Here is a 16,696-nt window from a genome sequence, read left to right as displayed (position 1 = left end):
TCCTAAACTTCATTGTATGTGACATTAAACATCTTAAATGTAACTTTCTGTAGCAAAGAAAGTTGCAGGAGCCCAGGTTTCATCTTCACACACATCAGGAGCAGCTGCTCCATCACAAACACCACAGAAGAAGAACAACACTGGATCAGATTTAATGTAACCGGCTGTTTTTATCTGGATTTATCTGACAGGGACAGAGTTCATGTTCATGGACATCAGGATAAAAACAGAAGATGGAAACCTGCCAGATTTGAGCTGCTCATGTGTCGTCCCTGGGCAGGTCACATGACTCTATCCAACACACAAAGACACACAAGAAAAGCCAGAGAAACAAAGACAAATCCAAACAATCCATCATACTGAGTTAAAGTGATCACAGGTCTGCTTTGTTGGAGCCTTCAAATGTCACATGTGGACTGTTCCTTTATTACCACCACTGAAGGCCACGCCCCTCTGGTCATGTGATCATGTGGTTTGTAGGAACGCTCCTCTTCCTCAGAGGATCCACCTGTGCTTCCTCTCCTCCACCTGTCACAGTGAGGGAACGTCCTCCATGATGGAGGAGCTGCTGGAAAGTGCTGAGAGTTTCCTCCAGAGTGAGACCTCTGTCACAGTTCAGAGGATCTACGGCAGCAGAGACCTTCATGGACACTAAAAGTCTCAAACACACAACAACAACATCACACTGACTCCACTCTGACATCACTGATCAATAATCAAACAGATCAAACTGATTGATCAGCCATCAGAGGAGTCGGATCAATGGAGCTGTTTCTGTTCCTGATGTTTGATCCTGGACCTGAACCGTCCCTGCAGAGGAGACACGACAGCTTCACACAGAAACACAATAAAATAATTAGTGAAAGCAGAGAGAACCAAGTGAAAGTGAACAAACAGCTGTAACTGTGAGCAGCACGATTCTCCATCCATGATGTTTCCCTGGCTCCAGGCCACACAGCTGTATCTGTCTGTGGGGCGTTTAAGGGTCAGGCTGAACTGTCCGCTTTTCACACACTCGTCTTTCTTTCACTCTGTGATGCTGCTCCTGTTTGTCAGGCTTCTCAGGACGGTGCCACCACTCCACCTGAGTGTCCTCAGGCAGCCGGACAGACTCCGCCCCCTCCTCCACCTGACACTCTGAGAGAACAGCAAACAGAGCATGAGGTGTACAGACAGCAGCAGGTTTCAGAGGTGTAGAGAAAGCTGAAGCCGATCAGAGCAGAGGACGGAGGCCATGTCCACACTGATACGTTTTCCTTCTAAAAGCTTCTTTTTCTCTCCGTTTTGGCCTCCACACTGAGACGCCGTTTTTGGTCCAGGAAAACTGAGCTTTTTGAAAACAATGAGGCATTTTAGTCATATGATGCAGTCATGTGACCAATTAAACTAAGTGGGTGGACGGCATTATACAGCAGTTCTTTTGTTTGCTCTCAGTTTTGACAGCCCTGTTAAAGATTAATATCAGTTTATACATGCTGCAGAGCTCCAGATAAAACTTTTCCTCCACATTTGGCAGCGAAGCTTCAAAGAGCCTGAAAGTAAATAAACGGCACATGGAAATGACTTTCTGTGTGAGGCTTCAGTGTTAGTGGAGCCGCTAAAAGTGGTGGATCTAAATCTGCACCTCACAGTGCGTTCACATACAAGTAGAAGGGGAGTGAGTGGGTCAGCGCTCAGGGCACAGACACTAAGTTGGCCTTAAACACACCATTTATTTCCATGGAAACAGACACAACCAGATCTCCAAAAATTGAATCTGTTCATCTGGACGTAGCGTTTTGTGGGAGAAACGTTTCGTCACTCATCCAAGTGACTTCTTCAGTCAGTGACTGAAGAAGTCACTTGATGAAAGTAAATCACTCATCAAGTGACTTCTTCAGTCACTGACTGAAGAAGTCACTTGGATGAGTGACGAAACGCTTTCTCCCACAAAACGCCACGTCCAGATGAACAGATTCAATTTTTGGAGATTTACTTTCCTGGATGATTGAGAATGCATCAAGACGAAGACACAACCAGAGTTACAGGTTAAATCATCTATACAATAAAAAGAGTCTCAACACGCTAAAAACCCTGCCGCAGAAATAACTCTACACTGTCAACACAAAGGCTCAACAAATGTTTCCATATGCTAAAATTCCCATAATCCCACAGTCCAGCCACACGCGGGCAGATGTTCCTTATCTGAGACAGGAGAGGAATTTCTCTTCTTCCTCATCTCTCCTTGTTTGTACTTTCTCTTCTCTCCAGACTCTCCTCCTCACTCTCACTACAGATCATAACTTTGTCTGCAAACATCAGAGTGTTCATCAGCACTGCAAACGGGCTCAGAGCCACCTCTTTGTGAGCCCACTGCCTGAGCCTGTGAGTATTTAGAAAGTAGAAGGACAGAAACTCCAGGTGTGGACGAGGCTCGTTGCATCAAAAACAGCTGCTGCTGTGATTCCTGCTGAAGGGGCTTCAAATAAGTGTCTGAATACTTCAGGAAATATGATGTTAAAGAAACAATCGTAAAGTTGTGTTTCCAGTTTGTCATTATTAGAAACATTATCAGCCACAGGCTGAATGGATTCAATGGAGTAAACTGATACTGGTCCCACCATGACCTCTGACCTCTGACCTGCATCTACAGCACTGAGCCCTGACAGTGAGCAGCACTTGTTTCTTCAGCAGGATGTTTCCCTCCCTGCTGCAGACGGTGCAGGTGGAGGTGTTTGTGTCTCCATCTGTGGGGTATTTCAGGGTCAGACTGAGGTCTCCAGGTTAAAGCAGCTTTCTCTTCATCTTCGTTGAGTCTCTGTAAAACTTGTGTGTCTCAGTTTGTTCCTGATGTGTTCCTGGCTCGTTCTTTGGTAACTAGTCTGCAGCGTCCTGTAAAGTGCTGCAGACATGTTGGATGAAGAAGAACAGACAGACTGAGCCTCCACAGTCGGCCATGTCTCACACGCTTCCTTTCTTTGGGCCTCAGCATCAGCAACGTGTCTGCGGAGGATGTAGCTTTGAGTGACCACAACTGCGTCTTTGTTGACCTTCACTTGAGGACGTGCCATTGGATAAATGAGTCTATTTGAAACTTCAGAAACAAAACTCAGATCAGAAAATGGGAGAAATTCAAAGTTTTGTTTGACACAATCAGCTGTTGCGTCTCGAGCTGCCTCACCTATAAATGTGGCTCTAAAGCAGACAGCAACAAAAGTCTGATTTTCTGTAGATCAAAGAAATCAATGACAAACCCCCCCCAGAGCGTTCTTGTTGTGCAGCTCACTGCTGCTCTACTTTTACACCTGTGACATTTGATGAGAATCAGCCGTCTGCAGCTCCCTCAGATATTCTCCCCACAAAGCTTTTTGCCTTGTAAACCTTTTTAACGCTTTTCTTCAGACTGGAGTGTTCCAGCTTTTTCAAACATGCCGTTGTGGAAGTAAAGCTCAGCAAACCCAGCTTAGATCCAACATGACATCAACATTATAGATCAGTTTCTCTTTCAGGTCAAAGCTTGTTGAGAAGCCGCTTGCTGCCCACCTCACAGCCTGCTTGAAGAAACACCACATCTATGACCGTTTCCACTCTGGTTTTGGTCAAATGCATCCACTGACACTGCACTACTAACAGTAAGCAGTTATATTGTGATGTCAGCAGATGGTGGGAAATACACAGTCCTGGTCTTGTTGGAGCTCTCCTGCTCTGAACATCTGAAGCTCTGCACCACATGACTGAGCACAACTCAGGGAGGAACATTTACTGAAGCTGCTGCAACATTTCCTGTCAGCACATGATTGTGTGACAGTCAAGGAGCCACCAGAGGACACCTGCTAACAGGGCTGGATATCCTCACTCATTTCTACAATCCATTCACTTTTAATCGCTGAAGTTTGCCTCAGACAGTCAGAAATATTATCATTCATTTCCATATTTTCATATCTATGAAAGAAAGCTGACACTGTGAGACTTCATCAGAGGTGTGAGCATCACAGCAGAGGCCTTTGTGTCAAAGTCACTGAGGATAAAACAGAAGAACATGAAGCAGATTTTCCTGCCTGGCTTTTTATAGCAGATGACCTTAAAAATATTCTGCAGTAGAACAAAAACACATGTGAACATGACCTGATGAAGTGAAGCAGAGCAAAGTTACAGAGGTTTGATTACAGACACAGCTCTCAGTTACTGTTTTTTTTTTTTTTAATTATATTTTTATTGAAGAAAAAGGGAAAGTAAAATTATCACAGTAAGGTGCATCAACACCATTCAATCAAATAAAGACAGAAAACAGACAAGCAAGCAAATAAACAACAACAAAAATAGAGAAAGAAAACACCTCTTTCTAACCCTTTCTTCTTTGTTTTACAATCTAATAACATCAACAAAAAAAAGAAATAAGTAACAAAAAAAATAAATAAATAAAATAAACTCCGTGGTTTGACAGTATGTTACATAATGCAGCATGTTTACCTTATTTACAAAGACTACATTAGGTACCTATTATGAAGTTGAGGGTCAACCTAACATTATACGATACATGGGAGATACACCAATTCAGGGCGGTCTTATCTAAATTCCAGGGCGGATGGGGACACAAAACTAATCCATTTATTCCATATTTTGTAAAATTTGTCTTTTCGAATTTTTAAAAGAATGTCATTTTTTCCATTTTAAATATTTTGAAGACCGCATTAAACCAATCATCAAGTGTTGGCGGAGTTGGATTTAACCACTTTCTGGTTATTGATTTTTGCTGGCCGCTAATAGCGCTTGTAAAGTTTTGTATCCTCCCGGACCGAGCCAGCGACCAAACCCAAATACAAATTTACAAAGTTGATGTCAAATTTTATCTTAAAAACCTCACACAAAGTTTTGTGAATTCCCAGCCAGTAATTTTTTAAGTTGGGGCAGTCCCAAAAAATATGATAATGATGTGCTTCTTCTGATCCACATCTTCTCCAGCATTCCGCTGTCCCTTTTTTATATTTAATTTGATGAGGGGTTTTAAAAAAATCTAATAATGTTCTTCCAACAGTGGTCTCTCCAAGATAAAGAACTTGAGTACCAATGAAAATTACAAATCCTTTCCCAATTCTCATTTGTTATACCCATCCCCGATTCCAATTCCCATTTAATCTTGACATTTTGAGTAGTGTCCTTCCTTGCTTGAAGAAGCACATTATATAGTTTGGAGATTGCCTTTCTCAAGGAACTATCGTATGCTAATTTAACCACCTTAAAAATTTCAGACTCAATCGTATTTGGGTTTGGGATATTGCAATGTTTGTTAAAATAATCCCTCATTTGAAGAAACCTGAAGAAGTCTACTTGTCTTAAGCCATTTCTTGTTTGTAAAGACTGGAAACTCTGTAGTGCCCCTTTATGTGTGAAGGAATAGAATGTTGTTAATCTCTATCCAGGACTGAAATCTATTATCACTTTCATTTGGTTTAAAATCTGTGTCATAAGCACACCATCTAAATACTTTTAGTATTTGTTCACTACCACATATTTTAATCACTTTATTCCATATTTTTAGAGTGTGACTTATCCATGGTCCTTTATCTTCTAAACGGTCTGCCAATTTTTTATCCGCAATTGAGGCTTGTAGTTGAAGTTTAGGGGTTCTATTAAATTCTATGGATTTCCACTTAGCTGTCAAATTAGGATTACACCATTGCAGCAGGGGGATAACCTGAGATGCGTAATAGTAGTATTGTAAACATGGGAGCATTGCCCCCCTTTTGCCTTGTTTAGCTGTAACGATCTAAATTTAATTCTTGGTTTTTTCCATGCGAAATAAAACGCATAATCCATTTGTCCCATTCCCCGAACTGTGTTTGACTTACTTCAACCGGCAAAGTTCTAAATAAATAGAGGAGTCTTGGGAGTACGTTCATTTTCACTGCTAGTATCCTTGAATTTAAATTTAAAAAAGGCACCAGATTCCACCTGTCTAAATCAAATTTTATGGCCTGTGACAAGGGACCATAATTTACTTGTGATAGATTAGAAATATTCTTAGTTAAAGTTATTCCCAAGTATTTAAGTGTTTCAGCTTCCCAATTTATATTATATTTATCTCGTAGCGTTTTAGATGCTGTATAATTTAGTGTCATTACCTGTGTTTTGTTTAGGTTTAATTTATAACCAGACAGTTCTCCAAAGACAGATAGAGAAGACATCAACTCCTCAAATGATTCTTCAGGTTCCCTCAGAAAAACCAAGACATCATCCGCAAACATTGCAACTTTTTGTTCTTCACCAGCAACTACAATACCTTTAATTTTGGTATTGTTTCTTATAAACTGACCAAGAGGCTCAATATAAAGTGCAAATAAAAGTGGTGAGACTGGACAACCTTGCCTGGTCCCTCTTTCTAAGGTAAAAGATTCAGATAAATCTCCATTGATTTATCTCAGTTACTGTTTTAGCTGTTTGATGGTTGTTGAAACTGTGGGAGCTTTAACCTGAGATTCAGGCGTTTCAGGTAAAATACTTTTATATTTAAAAATCGATTCAGGATTTTAATGAATCAATATGACGTTATCCAAGCTAGAATCGATTTCAATCACTAATCAAAACCCACCCCTACCTGCTAACCATCGGCATTATGGGTAGTGTAGTAGGAGACACTCACCTGACTTAAAATAGTGCCGGAAATGAAATAAAAGACCTCCAGAGACGATGAGAACAAGAACCAGGAGAAACAGGAGGACCAGGAGAACCAGCAGAACCAGGAGAACCAGGAGAACCAGCAGAGCTGTGGCCCGGGATGGAAATGGTTCTGTAGAGAAACACAAATTGGCAGGTGACCTTTGAGTGAATGTAATGAATTAAAGAATATGCTTAGATTTAAAATGGTTAAACAAGCATGCTTATTGTGACAATATTAAAAGTTCAGTTTGAGTGATTGTGATAACTATAATAATAAGTAATTCATTATAGTTACTAGTTACTTCTTCAAAAAAGTAACTGAGTTAGTAACTGAGTTACAATATTCTAAAAGTAATTAATTACTTGAAAAGTAACTATTGCGTTACTTTAAAAAAATGTTTAACCCTCTGGGGTCCAGGGTAGAATTGGCCATTTTTAACTACTTTTGATTTTCCCTCCACATTTTACCTTTAAAAACTATTTACTTTGTCTTGTTTGGTATCATCCTTTTCAGCACAACCTCACGTGTCTGAATTTACAGTCATGTTTTCATTTTGACATACTGTATTAACACAACTGATCTAAAATCAGACAAAAAACATAAAATCAGAGTAGAAAAGGTTATATTTTTACTGCAGCACATTCCACGGGAGCTTCAACCCCACCGTTGTTGAAGTCAGACAAAATAGGGAGCCAAGGCCATAAGTCAGGCTCGCTAGGAGTTAGAAAGAATGTGAATGTTTAGGCTTTTACGACTAGGCTGCTAGAGGCTATAAGAGCTTGAGTAACCCTCCACCAGTTTGAGATTTGCTGTGACCCTCTGCATGACCTCCACCACCATCATGATGGTTCTTATGCTCTTAAGTGTTGAATTGTATGGAATAAAAGATTGTTGATTGAGCATTTATACACCGAGTATTGTCCTTCCTTCAGCCCAAAGATCAAAAGAATTGGGAGAATTTAACATTTGGTGCCTGGTGACCCGGATCTTTGGTGTGCTGAGGAGGGGCAGATTTAAACTGTGGTGAGATAGTGAGGCGAGGCGAGCAGAGGACCGGTCCAAATATAAAAAGGTAAGCACAGCCTGTTGTATTATACATACCAAATGTGCATATTGGGCTTTCCAAATTAATCTGTTCGCTGAGTTACACGTATTTTCACATTAAATTGTCGGTGTCTAGTTTTCGGTGCAAGATACTAACATCATAAGTTGAGGCTGAATTCCAGTGTGTCATAGGAACTGCCTCTAAACAAGATACTAAAAACATTCTACGTTGAGACTAGAGTTGCAGCCCACATTACCTTCCACATTTAACTTTGTCTATGACTGGCTTCTGTGGCAAGAAACGGGGAAAATTTCTAAGACGCAGCCAAAGTTCAGCATATGAAATAGAGGTGAAATAGAGTCTGGCTTGTGGTGCGCTTGCACTTCAAAGGTGAGCTCAGAGGTTTCTGTGTGTGAGACGCGCTCTCTGTGTGTTTCAGTGTGTGAAACATGAACATGGTGACAGTGACGGTTAATGCGTGAACTGGAGGACACTAGTGCGAAGAAAATGCTTTAAGATCTAAGGTTGACGCCTAGTGGACCTGTGGAAATTAATTTTGCCCTGGGGTTGGCTCCCCCACCGTACGTTGGACGCGGCGTACGGACCAGTGGCGTCTGGAGGTCCAGGCTTATCATCTGAGAGCTGAGGGCACTCAAACGATAACAGAATAACACTGAAACCGCTGTGCAGTCACGGGTTTACATTTATTCTGGAATAGAACAAGAAAATGCTTTGACATCTAAGGTTGAGTTCTATCATAGGTAAAAAATAAATAAATAAAACGGTTGAATTCCTCGTTTCAGTGGTTGAAATTGCTGTGTGCCTGTCCCCTGATGAGTGTGTCCAGTTAAAATAAAAGAGGGCAATTTGGAGCCGCATAGAGATAGACGGGCGTAATTGGGTGTAATACTCTGTGGTGTAAAGAAAAAAGAGGAGTCAAAGCAGTAAGAGGTGAGTAGTGGTGTGAAATATGTTGGGTTTTAAATCTGACGTAGAGAAAGGAGAGATAAAGCGAGAGTGGTGAATTATTGAGAAGCAGAGAGAGGAATGTGTTGTGAGACTGGCGTGCAGTTTACGCTGTAAAGGTGGGCTTGTCGCCTGCTGGTCTATTTCATAGTGATGAAAATGATATTAAATAAATCTCTTAGTGTGTTAATACAGGTGGCTACGTACCAGGACCAACCACCCACCACAAGCAAAGCGGCCGAAGCAAAATTATAGTAATGGGAACCACACCCAGCAAGAATCAGCAGCTGTGGAACCGACAGCAGCGAGGAGAGAATTATAGGAGAAACTAAAAGAAGCTGTAACACATAAAACTGGGTTGAAATTTGGGGCCAACGGACTTGTGGAGGTTGGGAAGGCGTCCGGAGCATCACAACAAAAGGTGAAACAAAAACACACACAATCAGAGAAACGTGAGAGAAAAGGCAGCTTTTAAGGAAATGCCTAGTTTGAGAAAAAGTTCAAAATAACCCACTTACAAATGCACACACACGCAATGAAAAAACAACTTACACTCATGAACACGTGAAGATTTTCAGCACGGTTAAAGCAGGAAAATTTAACACACACCTGCTGTTGTTATTGTTTTGTAATGATGAAGTTTATCCACTACTAACAAATAAACTCTCTGGGTTGCAGGACAACAATTTAACTTCAAAGAAAAAGAAAATAAAGACACTGGTATGACCAACCAGTGATTAAACAACAAATTTAGTGTTTAAGAGTCAAATTGTGAGATGTTTTCTGCTGATTGAACAACACAAGTGATTACTAAAGGAAGGAAAATTCCTTTTTGTGCTTTTAAACATGATCTTAAGGATTTAAACATGTACCTGTGTTGTCCTGTCAACTTGGTGGGTTATGAGTGATTATATGGTAAGAAAAAACAAAAAAAGGGGGAGAGAAGGCTGACACAGGGCCTGGCCCGGTGTTTCTCCCCTCTCTGAATCACACAGACAACACAACATCATTTTCCTGTTCGTCTGTTTTTGTTTTGTTTTTTGTTTTTTTCTCTTTATGTTTAATTACAGGCTGCTTTGCCGGCCCTGAAAGCCGAGGCTGACCTGGACTCCTGCTCTCCCCTCTACCATCTCTGACCCTGACCCTGACCAAATGCTGCAGCAGCTGGACCCACAATAACAACCTGAAAATGTAAACAGTGCTGCAGGAAAGGATCTCATGCAGCGGAGACGGAGAGCGCTAAACCTAAGGCCCATTTCATTACACGGGGGAAATTTCCAGACAGCTTCAGCTGACAGAGCTGTGACGAGACGCCCATTAAGCCCGAATGAAAAGTGAGACCGAGCAACATAATGCTGACCTTGATAACTCTGCATTAACATCGTGCAGGACAGTGACGGACCAACACAAATGATCGGGCAGCAAAAAGGGCGTGCCAGAAACAGGAGGAGCAAGTGAGGTCAGAAGGCACCTCAGAATGGACAAAAACACAGAAGAAGATGCAGGTGAGCATGGACACTGGAGAAAGTCAAAGGAGTTTGCAAAGAAAAGCGTCTGGACTTCTTTAAGTTGCTTGAAGACGTTTCACCTCTCATCCGAGAAGCTTCTTCAGTTCTAAGGTCAAATGGCCGAGAGTCCCAGATTTAAACCCAGTGGGAGTTTCCCCCCAAAGAGGGACAAAGGACCCCCTGGTGATCCTCTAATCACATGAGCCAAGGTGTGAAAGCGGGTGTGGGACCTAATCAGCCAGGGTTTCAGGTGAGCTCATGGTGAAACCTGGCTCCACCTTATCACGTGATTTCCTGAGGTCAGAGGATGTGAGTGGGCATTAATGAGTCTGGGGAGGGAACTCAAAACTGGATTATAGATGGCAGACAGTTGGTGTCGTAAACCACCGCCTCTGTTCAAAGATGGTCGCTCACAGTGGACATAGATGGCCTCTTTCACTTCTCTTTCAAACCATCTGTCCTCTCTGTCCAAGATGTGAACATTGGCATCCTCGAAAGAGTGACCTTTATCCTTAAGATGCAGATGAACTGCTGAGTCTTGTCCTGTGGAGGTGGCTCTTCTATGTTGTGCCATGCGAGCCATTCCCCAACTCTCTGTGAATGGTACTCATGGCCATTGATCAGTGTTCTTTGATCAGTGGGTTTTGGTCAGTGATTGTTGATCAATGGTCATGGGAATTTGCATAATTATGATTAAGGAACTGACCTCCCAGCCCATTGTTCCTTCAGTGGGCTGGTTTCAGTCATTATGCAAATGTACTGTTTATAAAGGTTGGGGAAACCTGCAGTAAGCTGAGACTGAAGAAGTCATTTGGATGAGTGACGAAACGTTTCTCCCACAAAACGCTACGTCCAGATGAACAGATTCAACTTTTGGAGATTTACTTTCCTGGATGATTGAGAATGCATCAAGATATTTCCCTAAAAATGCAGCCGAGGCCTCAGGCTCTGCAAGTGTCTCGTGTGTAAATATTAATCACATTTACAGTAAAGGAGGTAAAGGCGAGAAAAACACTGCAGCTGAGCTGTGATGTCCTCACGTACGCTCTGTGGACTCTGAGTAAACTCACAAAGTACAAACTATAAGTACAGTTGACCCAGCGTTTTAAGTTTTAGTTTGTTTGGATGTCGATGTTTATTTTTAAGTTCTTTAGGTTAGCTAAGTTCATTTGTTTATTAGATTACCCTTGTGATGTCTGTTTTATTGTGAAAGTCCTTGTCCTATATGCAGTGTGTCTAGTTTTCTTTCCCCTTGTTTTGTTAGGTCTGATTTGTCCCAGCTGTTCCTCATCCCCTCATTATCTCTCTGTGTACTTACAGTGGCTTGCAAAAGTATTCAGCCCCCTTGAATTTTTCCACATTTTGTCACATTACAGCCTCAAACATGAATCAATTTTATTGGAATTCCACGTAAAAGACCAATACAAAGTGGTGTACACGTGTCTGACACTTGAGCCTGATTTCACTACTAACCATGGGGGACTGTTTAAGGCAGCACGAGCGGCTACTCATTGGCAGTTCGCTCAGTCACCCACATTGGTAACTAGACCCCATCTGCGCTCCACTCTTCCTTCATGTTAAATCATGTGATTAACTGTGTTTCCTTGTGCTCAAGTCCCGGTGCCATCACATTCTGGATTCACTGCTAACCTTCACCATTGCCGTTCCCCGTTAAGGAAATCATTCATTAGTCGCTTCGCCTGCCTGTCTCTCTGGCTCATGCATTACCCCTTTGTTTCCTGTGTGTATATAAATTATTGTATGTAGTTCGCAATTGGTGTATTGAGTCTGCTTTTGGGTCCTGCTCCGATACACATCACATGTCACATATGACACATTAATTATTATCAGCATCAATGAAACAATCTATTGTGCTCCATCCGGCTCAGTTTTTTCTGTCTCCGTGCAGATTTGGAGGCCAATCTTAATCTGTGACTTCATGTGTGAGCTGTCAGTGTCCACAGTCTGACTCTGTGTTTAAAGAGTTTAATGCTGTGATTTCAATACTTACTCAAACCTCAGAGACTGGAATGAATCCAAGTAGCACTTACTCAGCTTCTTCCCATGAATATCTTCACTCTGCAGCTCTCTGCTGTCTGGACCAGGTCTGTGTAGAAACAGAGAAAATCCTCTGCTTCTTCTCCGTCATCAGTCCCCTGTGTCGGCAGGCTGTGTCACATTAAACACTTCACACCAGCAAAGAGTCTGAAGGTGCGGCTTCCACCACACCCTGATATGACTCTAATTTGATCAAGTCATATCAGAGGCTAATGTCTGGAGGCTTTCTGCTCCCACCCTAAACAAACCCGAGAACAAAAATGTGATGCAACACCCACACTGTACACAGCAATCTGAAAATAATATTAGGCCTGCCCATGGGTGCTGCCACACCCTGATATGCCTTTAGATTAATCATTAACCCTCAAAGTTGTGAACATAATGCCAAAGCTGTCCTGAAACTTTTACTGACTCCTCACTCCGTAACCAATTATATTGAAATGTCAGTGAAAATGCATCTAGCAGTGTATTAGTTTAATGAGTAAATGTTTTAATGTGAATCTCTGATGAATGATAAGAAGAAATGAAACAAAAAGTGATGCTTGGATTTACTCAGTTGGTATCATGATCTGGTGACAATGTTTTTGTGTTATTTTACACATTGTACAATTGTGCTTTCCTAGGATTTGCTGACAACATAAAACCCTCAAGTCAAGAAATAATCTTGGAATTAAGGTTCAGGGTTACTTTAGTTATACCTGTAAATTTGCTTTACAGAAAAATTATAGCAATTTGCATCCCTTCACAAAATGCATACACCTGTTCAAACCTGAGACACATATTTGGTAATTAGACAAGATGAATCAAATAAAACAGTTCTGGTTGAGTTCAGTTACAGCAGCAGGGACAAAACTGCTTTCATAATGACTTTATTTACGTAGCAGAACATATATAAATATCATTAAATAACTTTAGAAAGACTTCCATTTGACTCATAACATTTAATGTTATAACAATATATATATTTTAATTAATCTTAAAATGTTAGTCTGCCAAATGTGCAGCAATTTAATTTATTTATTCTCTTTAGCTGATAGTTTGTGGGGCCCAGGTAGACTGTGTAACTGCATCTCTACCAGTTTCTCTGCACTCCAGCCTCCTCTGTGCTATGTGAAGGGATTTTCCGTAAGGCAGGAGAAATTATCTCCACGAAAAGGAACAGGTTCGGCCATCGCACAGTGGAACAAATTCTCTTCTTAAATAAAAATGAAAAAGGGTTTCCTTAAATGCTTCATGTTTTTAATTTGTAAGCTCATAAGCATTTTCCCTTTCCATTTCACAATCAATTCTACCCCCAGGTCAAAAATATGTATAGGAAAATTTCCCTAATATACTATTATTTATAAATGTACCCGTCTAGTAATTAATTGCATAAATGCATGGAGGCAGGACCTCACAGCAGAAGCATACTCCATAATGTGTTGTACATTATTATATGTATATTATATGTAATGTGGTATTTTTCAATTATTGTATTTACCAACATCAAGAAGTCACAAGCAAAGAAAGACCACACCATGGTGCGTGTTTAAACAAGGAAAGTTTACTGGTCAGAATTATTTATTAAACAAATAAACCACATTTTTTAACACCAAAAAATACGCGTTCAAAGCAACACAACAGCAGCCCAATATCAGACAGAGTTCCACTCTGTAGAGTGGGCAATCATAATAAAGCAGTTGGTTTTATTTTGTCGATTCAAGCTGCTCTTCATATTTTTGGCCACAAGATGTCACCAGAGAGGACTGTGTTCGAACATTTTTCTTGTAAAATAAAGTGGGGCCCAGCAAAAAAAGTTAGGGAACCACTGTGTAGTGGCAATTCCTTTATGTTTGACAAACCAAACATCCCACAATTAAAAGTCCACAAGCCACTGCTGCACTGTGTAACAGTTGCTGTTGTAATGCAGTGTGTCACCACATGGCGGCGCCTCCTGTCTCATGACTGGTGTGTCACCCCCTTTTTGTTCTTCTTCGTACTCTCCCTGTAATGGATGCTCCCGTGTGTACGCGGACTAGTGTGCTCTCGAGTAATGTGTGGTAGGTACTTTTATTTTTGATATTGTAAATAAATGGGTACTTTTGGAAAGTCAGAAGCTGTTGCTCATTCGCTATCCACCTGCACACCTCCGCGGCTGGCTTCATCTCCACCGCATGTTACAACTGAGATAATATTTCGTACGCAGGCAAAAGAAGTCCACTGTCCAAACTTGAAAGTTACGTTTTTATGGTTTATTTATCCAGTTTGGCAAGCAATAACAAGATCCATTTTTTGTTACTTCCTGCTGCTTCTCCTGCTCTGGTAAAAAAACCATAGGCCCACCCCAGTGCATGCTGGTCCTATACCAGTCTCTTTTTTTATAGAAACAAAATGGCCTTACAGATATTACTGACTAATTTAACAAGGTCACATCAAACAAACAAAACATTGAAACAAAATATTCACCAACAAATAAACTTGTAAATAAACCCCAAAATATAAGTAAACTAACAACAAACTTTGACTAATTTCAAAAATAATAAAAATAAAGAACAAATAGCTCCAACACACTGGTTTGGTATGTGTAAAAATACTAACAGTAACAGTACTCACCTGTCCTGGTTGCTTCTTGCAGGATGTGGAGCAAAAGAGTAAAAGCTGCTCAATCACCTGCTTATGAGCTGCTGGAGCAGACCAGTGTGCCAGGTTAGGGGGGTATGGTTAAGAATGGTTTTAATTTATATAGTAATGGTTGAAGCTTATGTTATTGATTTGTTTATAGTATGGGTTGAAAATATGTATACGTTTGTTATGTGTTGTAATGTTATTGTATGTTTGTTTGTGTGGAGGGTTATGTTTTCATTTTGATTAGTTAACGCCCGTACTTGGCTACTCCAGATGCTCACCTGAATAGGTAGAGCATAAAAGGAAGCTATTTTGCTAGTGATGGCCAAATGAAGCTTTCTGAAGCATTGAAGCTTGTATTGAAAAACGGTTCATTACTCGAAGCTTTTCAACACAGTCCTCTCTGGTGGCCAAAAATATGAAGAGCAGCTAGAATCTACAAAATAAAATGAACTGCTTCATTATGATTGCCCACTCTATAAAGTGGAGTCCTGTTTGATATTGGGCGACCAAAAAATTGTTTATTTGGTTAATAAATAATTTTGATCAATAAACTTAACAATTTTAAACATGCACCATGGTGTGGTCTTTCTTTACTTCTGACTTCTTGATGTTGGTAAATACAATAAGTGAAAAATGCATATAATATACATAAAATCATGTACAGCACATTATGGAGTATGCTTATGCTGTGAGGTCCTGCCTCCATGTACTTAAGCAATTAATCACTGGACAACTGGACAGGTATGTTTATAAATAATATTATATTAGGCCAATTTTCTTATACATATTTTTGAAGTGGAGGTTGGATTGATTGTGAAGGGAAAATGCTTATGTACTTGTAAATTAAAAACATGATGCATTTAAGGTAACCCTTTTTCATTTTTATTTAAAAAGAGAATTTGGGATGTAGTTGGTAGAGGAGAAGACTGCTCCGCTAACTTTTCTACCTTTTTCCACTCCTAAACCAGCCAATACACAACAAAAGTTTTGAATTGCGTACGTTTTATTTTACGGGTTCCGAAATTGGATTTTGCTCGTTCTAACATGGCCTCAAAACGCACTAAAGCGGCAGAAAAGGAGGACGACGCACCAAAGCTGAACATGGCGGCCATCTCCTCCCTTCTGGAGCAGCATAGGGAGGCATTGGCCAGCGATTTCAAAACATCTTTTAGCCTACTGGAGTCGAAGTTTGACGAAGTCCGCTCTGCGGTAGAAGATCATGGCCAGCGGCTCGGATCTTTAGAGCTAGCAGCGGACGACTTAAGCCAGCGGGTTAGAGAACTTGAGACGTTTATTCCAACCTCAGCGAATCTAACACTAAACTTCTGGCTAAAGTTACGGACTTAGAAAGCCGAAGTAGGCGCCAAAACCTGTGTATCCTGGGACTCGAGGAGGGCGCTGAAGGTGGGCGTCCCACAGAATTTTTTGCAGATTTGCTCTGCAAGGTTTTCGCGAAGGAGAGGCTCCCGACCCGCCCGGAGATCGACAGAGCCCACTGTATACCTGCCGCTAAGCCAGCCCCAGGACAGAGACCGCGCCCCATGATTATACGCCTTCATCGGTAGCAGGTAAAGGACCTTCTTATCCAAGAGGCCCGGCGAGGAGGGAAACTAGAATACCATGGTCGGCAGATTCGCGTGGTGGAGGACTACTGCCCGGAAGTTCTGAGCAAGCGAGCGAAGTACCGTGAAGTGATGTCCGAGCTGTATAAACGAGGTCTCAAGCCCGCTCTGCTGTATCCTGCACGACTTCGCATCACGTCTCCTGACGGCGCAAGACGCTGGCTCCATTCGGCCGATGAAGCGAGGAGATACTTGGACGACCTGCCCGCTACAGCCGAATCACCCTGAGAGCCTGCTTATCTGGTCCTGACAT

This window comes from Oreochromis aureus, linkage group 3 (assembly GCF_013358895.1).
Source record: "Oreochromis aureus strain Israel breed Guangdong linkage group 3, ZZ_aureus, whole genome shotgun sequence".
NCBI lineage: Eukaryota > Metazoa > Chordata > Actinopteri > Cichliformes > Cichlidae > Oreochromis > Oreochromis aureus.
Note: the sequence above shows the minus strand (reverse complement) of the source record.